Raw genomic sequence first — 20,520 nt, 5'->3', positions numbered from 1 at the left:
GAGAGAGTATGGAGGAGGTGAATGTATTCAGATATTTGGGAGTGGACGTGTCAGCGGATGGGTCTATGAAAGATGAGGTGAATCATAGAATTGATGAGGGGAAAAGAGTGAGTGGTGCACTTAGGAGTCTGTGGAGACAAAGAACTTTGTCCTTGGAGGCAAAGAGGGGAATGTATGAGAGTATAGTTTTACCAACGCTCTTATATGGGTGTGAGGCATGGGTGATGAATGTTGCAGCGAGGAGAAGGCTGGAGGCAGTGGAGATGTCATGTCTGAGGGCAATGTGTGGTGTGAATATAATGCAGAGAATTCGTAGTTTGGAAGTTAGGAGGAGGTGCAGGATTACCAAAACTGTTGTCCAGAGGGCTGAGGAAGGGTTGTTGAGGTGGTTCGAACATGTAGAGAGAATGGAGCGAAACAGAATGACTTCAAGAGTGTATCAGTCTGTAGTGGAAGGAAGGCGGGGTAGGGGTCGGCCTAGGAAAGGTTGGAGAGAGGGGGTAAAGGAGGTTTTGTGTGCGAGGGGCTTGGACTTCCAGCAGCGTGAGCGTGTTTGATAGGAGTGAATGGAGACAAATGGTTTTTAATACTTGACGTGCTATTGGAGTGTGAGCAAAGTAACATTTATGAAGGGGTTCAGGGAAACCGGAAGGCCGGACTTGAGTCCTGGAGATGGGAAGTACAGTGCCTGCACTCTGAAGGAGGGGTGTTAATGTTGCAGTTTAAAAACTGTAGTGTAAAGCACCCTTCTGGCAAGACAGTGATGGAGTGAATGATGGTGAATTTTTTTCTTTTTCGGGCCACCCTGCCTTGGTGGGAATCGGCCAGTGTGATAATAAAAAAAATAATTAGGTGAGTACACACACACACACACTATAGGGAACAAAGGAGTTTTACTGCATGCAAAGGCCCTATCAGACCACCGCGAAACCCGGGAAAAGACGAGGAGCACACCAGGAACAAACGAGAAGACAGAAGAAAATGAAAGGGCTAAGCCATATGCAGAGGCCCTAACAGACCACATCAGTGCCCAGGAAAAGATGAGAAGGGAAAATGACAGGCCTCTGAGGACAGGGATATTAGATAGAGAAGAGACTGAAGAATGGAAAGTTGCAATGGAGGCAACTAAATCGACTCATGGGATGCAAAGGGAAATGCAGTGGGAGGATGACAGGGAGAAGTCAGTCTTTGTTTATTGGCTCCAAGAAGTTGAAGGGAAATCTTATGAAACAAGAAAAAAGGGGAAGAAAAAAGCTGTTGAAAATATCATGAAAACAATAGGAGAGGATGACATGACCCAAGTGGCAAATTTTCTGAGAATAGAGGAGTTTCCAAGAGGAAAAGAATAGTCAGTCAATGTGATTTTCAAGGCAAAATCGGCTCGAAACAGGATCCTGGAGGGGAAAGGACAATTAAGGGACACATTGGCATACCGGAGGGTGTTCCTCGACCGCTACAGAACACAAGAAAGGCAGAAACTGAAAGAGAGGGTACAAAGACACAAGGAGGAAAGAGAGGCAAAGATGGAAATGGGCAGGAGAATCCAGACTCGGAAGGGAAAATACAGCCTCCACACAAAAGGCCCTCAACCATGACAACCCAAATGCAAACAAATAATCTAACCCAAAACCCACACACTATACTCACAGCCTCCGCCCTCTCATCACAGATTCTACCCTCACAGCAACTCCCCATAGTTCCCCACCAGATTTATCGCTCCCCCAACCCCAACGTACTCCCCAGACCACAGTTTTAGAAAAGAAGTTGAAGGTTTGGTGCACGAATGCGGACAGAATAACAAATGTGAGGACTGGCACTCGCAGAAATGAAACTCACCAGGATAACAGACGCAGTCTTCCCACCCTGATATCAGATCTTGAGGAAAGACAGAAAGAGCAGAGGGGAGGAGGAGTTGTACTGCTTATTAAAAACCGATGGGGATTTGAGGAAATGGAAGGAATGGACGGAATGGGCGAAAGGGACTATATATTAGGAACAATTCAGTTGGTAATTGCATTGATATACCACCCGTCACAGAACTGCAGAAGGCCAAGAGAAGACTATGAAGAGAACAACAGAGCAATGGTAGACACAGCTGAGTTGGCAAAGTTACTAGTTATGAGTGAATTTTAATCACATGTTTTGGGGGTCCCAAAACATGAAGAGCCAGGATGATGGATGTGGTACTGAAAAAACCTCATGCATCAACATGTTAGGGACACTACCAGAGAGAGAGGCGACGATGAACCAGCAAGACTGGACCTCGTATTCACCGTGAGTAGCTCGGACATAGAGGACGTCGCATACGAAAGACCCCTCGGAGCTAGTGATCACATGGTTCTGAGCTTCGAATGGAGAGGGTAACAGAATTAGGATGGGAGAAGTGAAGCTACAAAATGGTTGACTACACAAGCATGAGGAACTTCCTGCAAGAGGTTCAATAGGAAAGAGAATTGGTAGGAAAATCAGTAAACGAAATGATGTATAACAAAATGCAAGGAGGCAGAGGAGAGGTTTGTTCCCAAGGGCAACAGAAACAATGGGTATACCAGAACGAGACCTTGGTTCACCAAAAGGTGTAGGGAGACAAAAACAAAGTGTGCTAGAGAATGGGAAAAGGACCCAGGGAAATAGAGATTAGCTGAAGAGCCAGAAACGAGTATGCACAGATAAGGAAAGAGGCCCAGTGACAGTAAGAAAACGACATAGCATCGAAAGTCAAGTCTGACCCGAAGTTGTTGTATAGCCACATTAGGAGGAAAACAACAGACAAGGACCAGGTAATCAGGATGAGGAAGGAAGTTGGGAAGTTCACAAGAAATGACCAAGAAGTATGTGAGGAGCTCAATATGAGATTTAAAGAAGTATTTACAGTTGAAACACAAAAGACTCCAGTAAGTCAAAATGGGTGCGGAGGGGAGGGTACACCAACTAGGAATATACCAACAAGTGCTCGATGAAATATACGCAACCGAGGAGGAGGTGAAGAAGCTGCTATGTGAACTTGATATCTCAAAGGCAGTAGGACCGAACATGTCTCCGTGGGTCCTTAGAGAGGGAGCAGAGATGCTGTGTGTGCCACCAACAACACTCGTCAACACATCCAGTGAAACTGGGCAACTATCTGAGGTATGGAAAAAGGCAAATGTAGTCCCAATTTTTAAAAATGGAGACAGACACGAGGCATTAAACTACAGACCAGTGTCACTGACGTGTATAGTAGGCAAAGTCATGGCAAAAATTATCAGGAGGAGAGTAGTGGGGCAACTAGAATGCAACAAGATTATAAACGACAACCAGCATGATTTCATGTAAGGGAAATGCTGCATCACAAGCCTACTGGAGTTTTATTACAAGGTAACGGAAGTACGACACGAGAGAGAAGGGTGGGAAGATTGCATTTTCTTTGACTACATAAAGACCTTCGATAAAGTTCCTCAAGAGAGATTAATGCAAAAGGTAGAGGATGAGGCATGCATAACAGGAAAGGCACTGCAATGGATCAGAGAATACCTGACAGGGAGGCAACAACGAGTCATGGTATGTGACGAGGTGTCAGAGTGGGCGGTTGTGACGAGCGGGGTTCTCGAAAGCGAATCAGGTAGGGCTACAGAGGGATCTGGACAGGCTGCAAGCCTGGTCCAGCAACTGGCTCCTCGAATTTAGCCCCGCCAAATCGACCTGACATCACTGGAGGACAGTAGGGTTGGAGGAGACATGATAACGTCATGTAAAATACTGCGATTAATTGGCAAGGGGGGCAGACACATGATATTCCAGAGATGGTACACAATTCGAAGTTGAAGATTCACATGAGTCAGAGGGATGTTAGGAAGTATTTCGTCAGTTATAGAGTTGTCAGGAAGTGGAATAGTCTGGAAAGTGACGTAGTGGAGGCAGGAACCATACATAGTTTTAAGACAAGGTTTGATAAAGCACATTGAGCATGAAGAGAGAGGACCTATTAGCGATCAGTTAAGAGGCGGGGTCAGGAGCTATCAATTGACCCTTGCAATCAGAAATTGGTGAGTACACACACATACACACTCAAGAGGTACAACAAAGCTCATAAAGCAGGAATAGAGTGGACATAGTAGCGACAAGAGAGAAGACGGGGCCAGGAGCCACATATTGGTGAGTACGCACACACACACACACACGCAAGCACACGCTCGGGGCCAAACTTAGCAATCCTGTCTTCTGAATACTTTAGTTCATGATTATTTTATTCATAAAATAATCAATATCAAATATTGTCAACAGATCATTGTTACTCGTTGTAATCAGAGGAAATGAGAAGTAGGAGGAGACAAAGTTGAGGTACAAGAAGTTATTTCATGCGTTGAGGCCAGTTGTATCCAGCTGATACCAAGTTAAAGTTACTGAGGAAGTGAATTCAAACGGCTTGTAATGTACATCTATTTTCAGAAAATGTATTTTCGAAGACTATTTTTTACGTTACTTCATCTTCGGGTAGGTTACTGACCTAGGCCCATGTCACAGGGCCTGCTACTTCCCTGCCTTAAAAAGGAAATATTCATCATCGTTCATTTAATAACTCTCTTGCATTTGCCAATTCAAATGACCCTTCGTGCTCCTCCTTCAGAATGCAGACATTGTACTTCAAACATCCAGAACTTAAGTTCTGCTAACAGGTTTTTTAATACTATGATAAATGTTACCATGCTCACACTCCAACAGCGTGTCAGATCCTTAAAATCTCTTGTCTCCACTCCTGTCTAACATACACGCGACAGCAGGACACACAAGCCCTGCCACTTAAAACCTAAGTCACACCCTCTCTCCAACCCTTCTTAGAACGACATTTTCCCCTTCCTTCCAACCCAGATTCATACACCTCTTGGTCATCCTATATCTTGCACCAAAAATAAACACTCCTGCCTCCTGTGCTGAAATGAATTCCACTCTCGTCTGAGATACTGCGTATTACAACTTCACGAGTTCACACCCTCTCTCCAACCCTTCTTAGGAACACCCCTACCCCTTCCTTCCAATCCAGATTTATACACCCTCTTGGTCACCCTATATCTTGCACCAAAAATAAACACTCCTGCCTCGTGTGAGGAAATCAATTCCACTTTCGTCTGAGATACTGCGCGTTACCACTTCACGAGTTCACTGATGTGGCCTGGCCTAGAGGGCATCAACACTAAATACCTTCTCCATTATTTTTCGCAATGTTGATCGAGGAATGCCTAATTCTGAAAGATGTTTTCACGTTTTTTATACAAATGCACTCTGTGGTGACCTTACTGGTAACGCTACTTGTGTCTTCCCTATTTGCGTCCTATTTATTGGTGCCTTACCTATTCTCATTCCTCGAATTTTTGGCTTATTTCAGTCGTCCCTCTTTGTGCATTCCCTGTTTTTGCCCATTCTAGTTTTTCCCAACTATATATGAAGATTACTTCACTTATTTCAGTGACTATCCGACCGCATTTGGAGGACGCAGGTTTGACGCAGGTTAAGGTGCATTTCAGGCAGGAAATTGATACTAGTGTCCACTTTTATATATCAATCTTCATTGTTTCTTATTCCATAGTTACTGTATGACCCTTACTGGTTTATAGATTCATTATAATAATAATAATAATAATAATAATACTAATAATAATAATAATAATAATAATAATAATAATAATAATAATAAAAATAATAATAATGCAATAGGCATGTAGAGGTGAGGAACTATTAAGATATTGTGTGAGAAGGTAACTGAAATCAGAAACAGCTGAAGAGGACTCGGTAAGTTCCTGTTTTGCCACAGTAGTGGTGCGCATCCACCTGCACCACAGCAGTGGTGTGCATCCACCTGCACCACTGCTGTGGTGCGCATCCACCTGCACCACAGTAGTGGTGCGCATCCACCTGCACCACAGTAGTGGTGCGCATCCACCTGCACCACAGCAGTGGTGAGCATGCACCTGCACCACAGTAGTGGTGCGCATCCACCTGCACCACAGCAGTGGTGCGCATCCACCTGCACCACAGTAGTGGTGCGCATCCACCTGCACCACAGCAGTGGTGCGAGTCCACCTTCACATACGCGTCCACGTGCATCACTACTCTGGACTCGCACCACTACTGTGGTGCAGGTGGACGCGCACCACTACTGTGGTGCCTGTGGACGCGCACCACTACTGTGGTGCAGCAGGTAGCGCACCACTAGTGTGGTGCTGGTGGACGCGCACCACAACAATGGTGCAGGTGGACGCGCACCACTACTATGGTGCCTGTGGACGCGAACAACTACTGGTGTGCCTGTGAACGTGCACTACAACTGTGGTGCAGCAGATAGCGCACCACTAGTGTGGTGCCGGTGGACGCATACTACTGTGGTGTTGGTGGACGCGCACCACTACTGTGGTGCTAGTGGACGCACTAAACTACTGTGGTGCAGGTGGACGCGCACAACTAGTGTGGTGCTGGTGGATGAACACGATTACTGTGGTGCTGGTGGACGCGCTTCACTATTGTGGTGCAGGTGAAAGCGCACCACTACTGTGGTGCAGGTGGACTTGCGCCACCAGGTGAACCCTCACCACTACTGTGGTGCAGGTGGACGCGCACCACTAGTGTGGTGCAGGTGGACGCGCACCACTAGTGTGGTGCAGGTGGACGCGCACCTCTACTCTGGTGAAGGTGGACGTGCACCACTACTGTAGTGCTGGAGGACGTGTATCACTAGTGTGGTGCAGGTGGACGCGCACCTCTACTCTGGTGAAGGTGGACGTGCACCACTACTGTGGTGCTGGAGGACGTGTATCACTAGTGTTGTGCAGGTGGACGCGCAGCACTACTGTAGTGCAGGAGGACGCGCAACACTAGTGTGGTGCTGGTGGACCCGCACCACTGCATTGGTGCAGGAGGACGCTCACCACTACTGTGGTGTTGGTGGACGCGCTCCACTATTGTGGTGCAGGTGGACGCGCACCACTACTGTTTTGCAGGTTGACGCGCACCACTACTGTAGAGCAGATGGACGCACGCCACTACCGTGGTGCCTTTGGACGCTCACAGCTACTGTGGTGCTGGTGAATGCGCACCACTACTGTGGTGCAGGTGGACGTGCACCACTAGTGTAGTGTAGGTGGACACACACCACTACTATGGTGCCTGTGGACGCGCACCACTACTGTGGTGCAGGAGGTAGCACACCACTTTATAGTGTGGTTCAGGTGGTCGCGCACCACTACTGTTGTGCAGGAGGTAGTGCACCACTAGTGTGGTGCCTGTGGACGCTCACCACTACTGTGGTGTTCTTGGGCGCGCACCACTACTGTAGTGCAGGAGGCAGCGCACCACTAGTGTGGTGCAGATGGACGCTCACCACTTCTGAGGTGCTCATGAACACGCACCACTAGTGTTGTGCTGGTAGATATGCACCACTAGTGTGGTGCAGGTGGACGCGCACCACTACTGTGTCTAGCATAACCATCTACTACCACCACTATTATCACATTGTATCAGAACATTTTGTTGTTAAACGACACTTCGACATTTCGACACTTCGACATTTCGCCCTAAAAAGACTATTAATCTTGTTGGAAAAGGCGGCCAATGAAGAAAATAATGCGGTATGAAACACAGTGTAAGCTATGCTCTTATTATATATATCGATGTTTCGCTCGAGGGAAGCTTTATCAAGATGATAAAACTCGAGCGAAACATCGTTATAATAGAAACTTTGTGGTAAATAAGGCATGGAACTCTAGAAGTGATAATTCTGGAAATTTGAGATAATAAGTCCCTCAGCCTTAAGCTATAATCTGCGACATGATTCTGTGTTAGTGAGGTGAAAATGTTGAACGATGATGAAAGTATTTTCTTTTTGGGGATTTTCTTTCTTTTTGGGTCACCCTGCCTCGGTGGGAGACGGCCGACTTGTTAAAAAAAAATGAAGCTTAAACATAAAAGACTGACCGTCTTTTATTAAGGCTGAGAGACTGATTGCCTCTAAACAACATCTCTGTTTTTACTGTAACCAGTACTCTTATCACTTGTATATTCGTCTGACAAAGCTAGCTGCACAGGCGAAAAGTTTAGGTAGAAGAGATTCCTAGGGCAGGCCACCGGTGACCCGGTGGCCTGGTGGCTAAAGCTCCCGCTTCACACACAGAGGGCCCGGGCTCGATTCCCGGCGGGTGGAAACATTTCGACACGTTTCCTTACACCTGTTGTCCTGTTCACCTAGCAGCAAATAGGTACCTGGGTGTTAGTCGACTGGTGTGGGTCGCATCCTGGGGGACAAGATTAAGGACCCCAATGGAAATAAGTTAGACAGTCCTCGATGACGCACTGACTTTCTTGGGTTATCCTGGGTGGCTAACCCTCCGGGGTTAAAAATCCGAACGAAATCTTATCTTATCTTATCTTATCAACTTGTCGGTTTGTGTACCATTTATGTAATTGATGTAACTGATGAAGTTTCAGATTCAACCTCCCCAACATTCTCTCTCTGACTCTCCATCCTATATATACACTCATGCAGAAAGAACAAAAGGACACAATACAGTGACTGGAACAATACACAAAAAAGAGAGGAGCTTACGATAAGCTCCTTTATTTACAAATTTACCCGACCATTCAACACGGCCTACAGACGTTGATGGGGGACTGATGGCCTCCAGTACATAAAATATTTTTGCAGTGCAATGCAAAACACTGATCGCAGCCACAGAACAGCTGAATTAGATCAACAACTCCTCAGAGATCCTCAGACGGGTCGTCTTAGGATTAACACTTGTGTCAGGGCACAGTTCCTGACGAATCAATTAGTCAGTCAATTTGCCCAGGTAGATCTATTTGTAACATGATAAAGTCCACTGTGTGGGTGAAACGTAACTTTATTGTAACAACCTCTCACAGTAGCATCAGATGCAGGATTTCATTCAGTTTCATTTGGTATAGGGTAGCATTAAAGGCATTCAATGTGGGCCCCTCTGGTTGCTCGGCAAACATCGATGCGATAGACCAGTTCGGTCCAGACGCTCTGCAGCATATCTGGTGTTATCATTCGAACTACTTCAGTGATATGTAAAGTAAAAGGACACAAGTGCAACTAATGTGACATTTATTGTAGCAACGTTTCGCTCTCCAGGAGCTTTATCAAGCCATTACAAACAATACATGGACACAGAGGGTATATAAAGGCTCAGAGTGAGGTGAATACTAGTGAGGTACCATTTCGATGTTCACTAGTGGTAGTAGTAGTAGTAGTAGTGGTAGTGACAAAAGCAATTAATTCGTACATGAGTAAAAGGATATAAAAGCTATTACTTGGGTAACATAAAAATAGGTTGGACAAATATAAACTGGAATGAGGCAGGTTGTTTCAGTGTTCACTCTCTGTGCTTTGTGTAGTATAACAGGAGAGACTGTGTGATGGCAGGGTTTACTGTTTTCAGGAGGATTCTTGCTAAGACTTCGGAGATGGTGAAGCTGCCGTTGTTTTGTCTAATTGTATTCGAAACAGTGATCAGTGCTGATTCAAGGCACTTGCGTGTGCGGAAATTAGTTTCTTTTATCACTAATTGGGCGTCTCTGAATTTCATAAGATGATTGGTGGAATTTCGGTGTTGTACACAGGCGTTGTTTAAGTTGTCGTTCCTACATGCGTATATGTGTTCATTGAGGCGGGTGTCGAGGTTTCTTGCTGTTTCACCTACGTAGATCTTGTCACAGCCTCCACAGGGTATAGTGTAAACTCCTGCATTGACTGGTTCGTGGTGCTTGGGTTTTGTCCTGGTTAGATCCTTTATTGAAGTGGTAGAAGCGATGGCGACTCTGGTGTTAGCTTGTGAAACTACTTTTGAGACGTTTAGTGCAACCTGGCTGTTGGGAAGAATTATAACTTTGTTGGGAGCGGTGTTGATGCGTGGAGAATTGATGATCTGAAGAGCTCTTTTCTTGCAGTCTTTGATGAAAAAAGAAGGAAATTGTAACTCAGTGAATGTTTGGAGAATGTAAGTACATTCCTCGTCAAGAAACTCAGGACTACAAATTCGGTATGCTCTTAGGAAAAACCCGATGATGATGCCTCTTTTGGTCTTGGTATCTTGACTGGAATAGAAGTGTGTGAGATCACACACTTCTACCACTTCAATAAAGGATCTAACCAGGACAAAACCCAAGCACCACGAACCAGTCAATGCAGGAGTTTACACTATACCCTATGGAGGCTGTGACAAGATCTACGTAGGTGAAACAGCAAGAAACCTCGACACCCGCCTCAATGAACACATATACGCATGTAGGAACGACAACTTAAACAACGCCTGTGTACAACACCGAAATTCCACCAATCATCTTATGAAATTCAGAGACGCCCAATTAGTGATAAAAGAAACTAATTTCCGCACACGCAAGTGCCTTGAATCAGCACTGATCGCTGTTTCGAATACAATTAAACAAAACAACGGCAGCTTCACCATCTCCGAAGTCTTAGCAAGAATCCTCCTGAAAACAGTAAACCCTGCCATCACATAGTCTCTCCTGTTATACTACACAAAGCACAGAGAGTGAACACTGAAACAACCTGCCTCATTCCAGTTTATATTTGTGCAACCTATTTTTATGTTACCCAAGTAATAGCTTTTATATCCTTTTACTCATGTACGAATTAATTGCTTTTGTCACTACCACTACTACTACTACTACTACCACTAGTGAACATCGAAATGGTACCTCACTAGTATTCACCTCACTCTGAGCCTTTATATACCCTCTGTGTCCATGTATTGTTTGTAATGGCTTGATAAAGCTCCTGGAGAGCGAAACGTTGCTACAATAAATGTCACATTAGTTGCACTTGTGTCCTTTTACTTTACATATTGTCGGTAATTCTACCAACTTTATTACTTCAGTGATCAAAATTTTCAGCTCCTCCAGGGTTGCAGGTAGTGGTGGCACGTAAACTGTGCACTTCACGTACACTCTTAGAAAGAAGCCACAAACAGTTAGGTCCGGTGACCTCTGCTCGTGGCCTACGAGATCACCGGACCTGTCTGTGACTTCTTTCTTTAGGGGTACGTGAAAAGCACAGTTTACGTACCACCACTACCTGCAACCCTGGAGGAGCTGAAAATTTTAATCACTGAAGCAGTTCGCATGATAACACCAGCCTAAGCTCTTGGGAGTTAGCGTGGGTTGTTACCAAGCACCATGGCTTCTTGTAGTGTTTTAGAATCTCAGGTTCAAGTGTTGAAGAAGGAGATTCTACTTCTTCAGGAGGAAAATAGGAGGCTAAAGCTTCGCATAGATGAGTTTGGGAGTGAGTGTGAGAAGGATTTAGCTGGTAAGGAAGAAATGGTCACCAGCAGTGATAGTGGCAGCCGCTTTAAGTGGCAAGTGGTTCACAGTTCAGGAAGAAGGAAGATGAAGAGATGTAATCAGTCCATCACCCTTAAAGTTTTGAGGTGGTTAGTCCCTCAGTCTGAGGGATTGACTGAGGGACTGACCGCAGTAAAGCGAACAGAATTCTTGGCTTCATATCTAGAAGTCTAAATAATAGAAGTCCTCAGGTTGTTCTTCAACTCTATATATACTTGGTTAGGCATCATTTAGACTATGCTGCTCAGTTCTGGTTACCGTATTACAAAATGGATATAAATGCTCTGGAAAACTTACAGAGGAGGACGACAAAGATGATCCCATGTATCAGAAATCTTGTAGATGAATGGTTCACAGAACCGACACGTTGATAAATTAGACACATGTGCAACTCTTGGGTATCTTTATTGAGGAAACGTTTCGCCGAACAGTGGCTTCATCAGTCCATACAAAGGAGAAACTTGAAGAACAGGAGGAGAATGAGGTAATCAGTCCCTCAGCCTTGAGTCGATGTGGTCAGTCCATCAATCTTGAATAGAATTGATGGACTGACCACATCGACTCAAGGCTGAGGGACTGATTACCTCATTCTCCTCCTGTTCTTCAAGTTTCTCCTTTGTATGGACTGATGAAGCCACTGTGTGGCGAAACGTTTCCTCAATAAAGATACCCAAGAGTTGCACATGTGTCTAATTTATCATCAGAAATCTTCCCTATGAGGATAGACTGAGGGCCCTGAATCTGCACTCTCTCGAAAGGCGTAGAATCAGGGGGGATATGATCGAGGTGTATAAATGGAAAACAGGAATAAATAAAGGGGATGTAAATAGCATGCTGAAAATTTCCAGCCAAGACAGGACTTGCAGCAATGGTTTCAAGTTGGAAAAATTCAGATTCAGGAAGGATATAGGAAAGCACTGATTTGGTAATAGAGTTGTGGATGAGTGGAACAAACTCCCGAGTACAGTTATTCAGGCTTAAACGTTGTGTAGTTTTAAAAATGGGTTAGATAAATACACGAGTGGGTGTGGGTGGGTGTGAGTTGGACCTGACTAGCTTGTGCTGCTGGATCTGGTGCAGTGCTCTATCCTTGAGTGGAGGTGGCCAGACTGGGTGGGTCATTGGTCTAATCCGGGGAGGGGAGGACATGGACCTGCTCCGCATGGGTCAGTAGGCCTGTTGCAGTGTGCCTTCTTTCTTATGCTCTTATGTTCTTATATGCTGCAGAGCGTCTGGGCTGAACTGGACTATCGCATCGATGAAAGTTAAGACACATGTGCAACATCTGGAAATCTTTATTGTAGACGTTTCGCCATCCAGTGGCTTTATCAATACAGATTCTAGGACATAATAGGAAGACAGTAGAACTATATACAAAAGATGAGGTAATCAGTCCCTCAGCCTTGGAGTTAGTGAGAGTAAGACACATGGGCAATATCTGGGTATCTTTATTGTAGACGTTTCGCCATCCAGTGGCTTTATCAATACAAATTCTAGGACATAACTTGAAGACAGTAGAACTATGTACAGAAGATGAGGTAATCAGTCCCTCAACCTAGGAGTAGGTGCGAACAGCACCATAGTCGTGGAGATTCTGAAGCAGAAGAAAGAATCCTGGCGCTTATATAGTAACGTCAGGTGAAGCAGACGAGGGCAAATTCACTGGTAGGCGGGATTCTCCAGTGGAAGTAGGTCCTTCCCAAAGAGATGGGTTAGTAGTAGTAGTAGATGTCGTAGTCGTGAAGGTTATGTACATGTCCTCAGAATTAAGATTCCATGATGTTGCAGTGTCTGACAAGTTGTGTACAAATGGTATATAATACCGACAAGATGAGAGTAAGACACATGGGCAACATCTGGGTATCTTTATTGTAGACGTTTCGCCAGCCACTGGATGGCGAAACGTCTACAATAAAGATACCCAGATGTTGCACATGTGTCTTACTCTCATCTTGTCGGTATTATATACCATTCGTACACAACTTGGAGTTAGTGTTCACAGCATCGTGGTGGAGGAGAATCTGAAGCAAAGGCAAGAAGACTGGCGGTTATATAGGCGTCAGTGGATAGGGACGGGCAGCAGACGAGGGCATAGTCACTGGTAGGCGGGATTCCCCAGTGGAAGTAGGTCCTTCCCAAAGAGATGGGTTAGTTGCAGCAGCCGTGAAGAAGGTCTTGTAGATGTCCTCTGAACCAAGATTCCATGATGTTGCAGTGTCTGACAAGTTGTGCAAGAAAGGTATAAAATACTTTCATATTGTCGGTATTTTATACCTAACTCATATCGCATCGATGTTTACCGAGCAACCAGAGGGGCGCACATTGAGTTCCTTTAATGCTACCCTATACCACATGAAACTGAATGACATCCTGCATCTGAAACTACTAACTGTGAAATATTATTACAAAAAGTTACATGTTATACCTGTTTGAAATCAGGTAGTGTTTTTGTGGCCACTCTGTATTGCATTTGCGTTTGTTTTTCCAACCAAGTCCAGACTTGATCAACCGGTGAGCAAGTCTAATAAATAAAAATGGACTCTTGTGTTTTACATTCCTAGTTTCTCGGCAACTAGCCATTCACTGTATTCTGCATTACTGCAGTTACGAATCTGAAAATTTATTCATATCTGTTTTGAGAGTGTGTTAATAGAACCCACACAGGATATTCATCAGGAAGTTTGTCCCTTGTTGTATATACACTTTTCTACCCATATCAGGGAGTAAAGTATTTTTGGCTGGTGGTGGTGAAGTGACATACAATGTCAATGGACTGAACACATCGACTCCAGGATAAGGGACTGATTACCTCATTTTCCTTCTCATCTTTCACCGTTTCTCTCTGTCTTGGACTGAAGAAGCCACTGGCTGGCGTAACGTTTCCTCAGTAAAAATATCCAAATATTGCACAATTGCTTAATTTTTCAAGCGACATGCAGCCGTAATGACCTTCATTTAATCGACACCTTGTGAGCCCCATTAACCAACGCTGGAACACTTAACTCCCTTGCATGCCAACATGGAGAAGAGAACGGTTACTCTGGTAAGCTGCAAAGTCTTTTGAGGCAAAGGAAGGCCACTATTTTGTAAGCTTTCAATATTGACGAGACCAGAGTAGTGCTACAATACTTGTAAAGAATGAAAAAGCCCAATATCGAGTTATGAACAGTACACACAACCTCACTTAGGACACTAAAATTTATGACGACGTTTTGGTTCGACTTTGAACATTAACTAATCGCATAGGTAAGGGTGCCAGAATATATACTAGAGTGGAGAAGGTTTACCTGTGTACAATACTTGGGCCTCCGCCTCGTGGGATAACCAACTTTGTATCGCAGGCAGTTTAGCACTATCCAGTTCTCAGTTTTGTCTTAGCTTACAAGGCTGTTTTAGTTTTGTGATAGGTTGTGAGCATAGCAATGGTATACAATACCGACAAATTGATAAGACACATGTGCAACAGTTAGGTATCTCTATTTCGAAACGTTTCGCCTTGATAGTAGGCTTCTTCAGTCGCATACTGTGGAGAAATTTTCTCCAAGGAGAGGGGTAATTGGCCCCCTTCAGCCCTTATCAGCCCATTTCAGACCTGAGGGGCCCAGCCCTCTCAGAAAGGGCAATGGCGTCTTGTATGTTTCTGCATCAACACTTTAACTGGAAGCATATGACCAGTGTGTGTCATAGATCACTCTACGTATTTGCAAATAGTGTGGGTTAATGAGAGACAATTCATCTTTTACCTTGGTAGGACAATTAAGGAAAATCCTGCACCCACCAGAAAGCAAGCATTCTGCATGCTTCATGTAGAAGTTTGGCAAGCAAGAGGAAATTGCTTGATTAGCTCTTCATTTGTGGAGGGCATGCCCAGGGCAAGCGAGGTGTGACGAGGGGCGTCATAGCTCAGATTGCTATAAGACACTGAACGGGGAACGTGTGTATGCGTACTTTAACCTTAACAAAGAACTAACAGTGCGCCCTCAACCTCGGACAATCTCCATCATTACAATAGAAATATTAAAAGGAAGTGTGAGCAGCTTCTTAGTGACGTTGTTGTGAGTCAACATGACTCAAGAAATCGTAATGACACGATTGCAAATAAACCATACCCCCGGCCGGGATTGAACCCGCGGTCATAGAGTCTCAAAACTCCAGCCCGTCGCGTTAGCCACTAGACCAGCTAGCCACAATAAGATTCATCCAACTAGGTATATTTCTACACCATAGGAAAGTTAGCACAGGCACCTCTGTGACCACAAATGCAAGTTTTTACAGACAAATCTCCAGCTAGCGTGGCCGCGGGTTCAATCCCGGCCGGGGGTATGGTTTATTTGCAATCGTGTCATTACGATTTCTTGAGTCATGTTGACGGCAGTGAAGGGACTTGAGCTAGAGTTCGTCACGGCCACGCTAGCTGGAGATTCGTCTGTAAAAACTTGCATTTGTGGTCACAGAGGTGCCTGTGCTAACCTTCCTATGGTGTAGAAATATACCTAGTTGGATGAATCTTATTGTGGCTAGCTGGTCTAGTGGCTAACGCGACGGGCTGGAGTTTTGAGACTCTATGACCGCGGGTTCAATCCCGGCCGGGGGTATGGTTTATTGTTGTGAGGTGTACAAATAGACAAGTACCGAAGAACTTTAAGTGACAATGCGAATGTTACGAATTTCCTGAGTGAGTGAAGGACGTGTGACATTCCTCAAAGACACTATTCTTCAATCAAGACATCGATACCCAGGTATCAATTAAGGGTCCTCCACAAACACCCAGGTAGGTCTAGTCAGTAATGATACCAGTTAGGTCGGCTGCGCTGCAGACAGCTAGTTCATTATTTCTCTGGATTTACCACCATACACCCGGTGGCGGGTCATCGAGCCCAACCAGGTAATTCGCAACTGCAATCAGTTTCTGAGATGCTGAATAACACACCTTTAGGTGTAATCATATTTTAACACCAATATTTTATCACACAGCCCTTAGGGAGTGCAGACGACAACTCCTCGCAGCCATCTCCTTGGAGATGGCTGCGAGGGCGCCTGTTGTTAATTCAAGCTAAGTGCCATCTACAGTTCACATTATCATTATTTGATTTAGCTTGTAGCATTTCCCTGAAACATACAGGGGAGGCAGCAGAAGCAATGGAGGTGTAAACACGATGTAATGAGTCCAACACCCTCGATGACTTAGTTCTTTGGTGGTCAGTCCCTCAGCGTAGAGAGAAACTCAATGCAGAGGGACTAACCACCAAAAAACTACGTCATCGAGTGTTATGGGCGGATAACATCGTCCTCGCATCTCTGCTTCTGCTGCCTGCTCTCTATGCTACTATGAAGCCTACTCTTCGGGAGAAACGCTTCGGAAAGACGATACCTAACTGTTGTACATCTTTCTTATCACTGAGATAGTTGCTTGCCTGCTGCTCCACGGACGAGATCCTTTTACGTCAGTACTGAATTTCCCAGCACAACAACGCTCACACCTTTGGTTCTCTCATCTTCTAACACTTGCAAATGTAAAACATTTTACAGAACGTGCTAAAAGTTACATTTGCTAATTTTGGTTTTCCCGTTGTTTAGTGCAATAAAACCTTATTTGTGTAGTTACTCTCTGCTAAGCATACTCATATGGCAGGTAATTTTGTGTGTGGTTACATTCATTTGCAAATTCGTAATTTTAGTTAGCAATGCAACGTTAGTAATGTAACGTTACCTAACCTAAAGTACAACCTAAAACAATTTTCACAGTGATTTTCTATTTTGCACAGAACGCCGAAGAGCAGACTGTTCTCAGAATGTAGACATTGTTTTCACGCGTTATCTAAACTGTCTATAAACACAGGTTTTTCTTAGGTAAGATTGATTCGACACTCACATGAGCACAGACCGAGGGAAGGTCTACAGATAAAAAGTGAAGTTAATTAGCATTCACAGGAAGTTCACCCCTTAGCATATAACTTCACGGACTACGTACATCACTACTGTACTACAAGAGAAGCAGCAGCAGTGTCGTTCATCAATAAATTGTTACAAGAACGTCGCTGCATCATCGTTTAATTATTCATGCTCAAGTATGCCACTAGACAATTTTGCATCAACAAGTATATACGATAAAACAAAGGACAGCTGATCAAATGTAATGTCTCTCAAGTTGTACTCTGTGTCTGTTATGAAGCCTCTTATATAATACACGAAATATAAATAAAATTATTTACTGTATAACAATTGCTGTCTCCTTGAGAGATAGATAGATAGATAGATAGATAGATAGATAGATAGATAGATAGAGAGAGAGAGAGAGAGAGAGAGAGAGAGAGAGAGAGAGAGAGAGAGAGAGAGAGAGGAGAACAGAGCAAGACGTCTCATCTCACGCCTGGACCCATCCTGGATAGATCTGTCATTTCAGCAGAGCCTTCAACATAGGAGAGATGTGGGTGGCCTTACAAGGCCAATATTGTCAAAGTACCACACTTGGATCCACTTCGAGGACAGCGTGAATCAAGCTTTTATACCACAAGACGGGCAGAAAGCAGCAACTTCACTCTGGCTGTACCCTTCTCCAGAACATCACTCCATCTGAGATCATATATACCCAGGATGACTCGAGTATGGAACACATTCGTACAGCATAATGATGTCAATGAGATAACGTCAGTTGATCAAATGAAAATACTGGCTCACAGATGGGTCCAACTTCATCCTGTTCCCTACTTGTATGCCTCATAACAATGAAAATGCTTTCAAATGAGCTGATGTAGGTAACAGCTCTTAGCTTGTCAATAAAGTTAGGAATCCTTAACCTGTATATAGCTTGTCAATAAAACTAGGGATCCTTAACCTTTTCAAACCCTGTGTAAATAAAAGAGAGAGAGAGAGAGAAAGAGAGAGAGAGAGAGAGAGAGAGAGAGAGAGAGAGAGAGAGAGAGAGAGAGAAAGAGAGATAGATAGAGAGAGAGAGAGAGAGAGAGAGAGAGAGAGAGAGAGAGAGAGAGAGAGAGAGAGAGAGAGAGAGAGAGAGAGAGAGAGATAGAGAGAGAGGGAGAGAGAGAGAGGGAGAGAGAAAGAGGGAGAGAGAAAAGGAAAGAGAGAGAGAGAGAGAGAGAGAGAGAGAGAGAGAGAGATAGAGAGAGAGATAGAGAGAGAGAGAGAGAGAGAGAGAGAGAGAGAGAGAAAGAGAGAGAGAGAGAGAGAGAGAGAGATAGAGAGAGAGATAGAGAGAGAGAGAGAGAGAGAGAGAGAGAGAGAGAGAGAGATAGAGAGAGAGATAGAGAGAGAGAAAGAGAGAGAGAGAGACAGACAGACAGACAGACAGACAGAAGCAAATGGAACGAGGCAAATGTAGTCCCTGTTCACGAAAAGTACAGAGCAGAAATCAGCAACTACGCACCGGTGTCACTCCTGTCAATCACTGGCAAGATCCTTGAGACAATAATCCCAAGACAGAGTTTTTTGACTACCACTCACAAATTTGTGACCGTCAATATGGCTTCAAGAAAGGTTACCCTGCTGCTGATCTGTTGCTGAACCTCTCCACTAAATGGTACCAGTCACTAAATGAATACAAAGTCAGCTGTGTGGTAGCACTGGACATTGCTGGTGCTTTCGTCCGAGTGTGGCACCAGGGCCTCTTGCCAAACTGCAGGCACTGGGAATTGCAGGCTCTACACTATGTTTCCTCAGTGATTACCTTCATGGTAGATCTCTACCATGAAGGTAATCACCAGTGGCCCATCTATTTTGGCCACTGTTATGGAATGTCTTCTTCATTGACCTTCTTCATTTCATCCCAGAATCCCATGCATATGCAGACGACTGTACTCTGACATTTACTTATCCAAGTGAAGAAATGCCATCTGTTTTAAGCTACATCAATCACCAGCTAAGAGCTATATTAGCTTGGGGAAGCCGATTGCGGGTAACATTTACTCCTGAGAAAGCACAAATGATGATCTCCAGGCACCATGACGGTAATGCCGGTGCAGTAGTAAGTATGAATGGGAGAGTGTTGGTACCAGGGGATGAAGTTGATATCCTTGGGGTGAAATTTAACTCCAAACTGACCATGAAGAACCACGTTGTAAATCTTGCATGCAAGGCAGCCAGGAAGCTTACAGCACTTCGACGTATCTCACATCTGCTTGACAGTAGGGGTTGCAAGATTCTGTATGAGGCACAAGTGCGCTCACACCTTGATTATGCTCCAATTTCTTTGTTTGCCTGCCCCCATCTCATCTGTGACTGCCTGGCAGAGTAGAGAACAGAGCAAGACGTCTTATCTCTCGCTTGGACCCATCCTGGATTGATCTGTCACTTCAGCAGAGCCTTTAACACAGGAGAGATGTGGGCGGCGTTACTGTTATGTACAAGGCCAACATTGTCAAAGTACCACACTTGGCTCCACTTCGAGGACAACGAGAAGCAAACTTCCATACCACAAGACGGGCAGAAAGCAGCAACTTCACCCTTGCTATACCCTTCTCCAGAACATCACTTCATCTGAGATCATTTATCCCCAGGATGACTCGAGTATGGAACACATTTGTACAGCATATTGATATCAACGAGATAAAGTCAGTTGATCAAATGAAAATGCTGGCCCACAGATGGCTCAAACTTCATCTTGTTCCCTACTTGTATGTTTCATAACAATAAAAACGATTTGAAATGAGCTGATTTAGGTAACAGCTCTTAGCATGTCTCAAAGTTAGGAATCTTTAACTTGTCACTAGCTTGTCAATAAAGTTAGGGAGCCTTAACCTAACCTTGTCAAAACCTGTGTAAAAAGAAAAGAGAGAGAGAGAGAGAGAGAGAGAGAGAGAGAGAGAGAGAGAGAGAGAGAGAGAGAGAGAGAGAGAGAGAGAGAGAGAGAGAGAGATAAACAGATTTTGATATTACAGGAGATCCTTTGAGATTCTCTAACCTAAAACGTCCCGTCAAAAACAAACATTTTCCTTCTCAGAATACAGTTTCAAAGAGCATAGTCAATAGCGTCTCCAACGCATCGTAAGGAGAACTAGATCTTAATTAACTCGTGAACGAGACGAAACTTGATTACATGTGAATCAAGTTAATAACACGTGCATAAAGTTAACTTCACGTTATGTAAGATAATTACGCGTTCTTAAATTTAACTGCACAAGCCTGAAGTTAATTACACGTGCTGGAAGTTAC

Source organism: Cherax quadricarinatus, chromosome 17 (genome assembly GCF_038502225.1).
Source record: "Cherax quadricarinatus isolate ZL_2023a chromosome 17, ASM3850222v1, whole genome shotgun sequence".
Classification (NCBI taxonomy): domain Eukaryota; kingdom Metazoa; phylum Arthropoda; class Malacostraca; order Decapoda; family Parastacidae; genus Cherax; species Cherax quadricarinatus.
Note: the sequence above shows the minus strand (reverse complement) of the source record.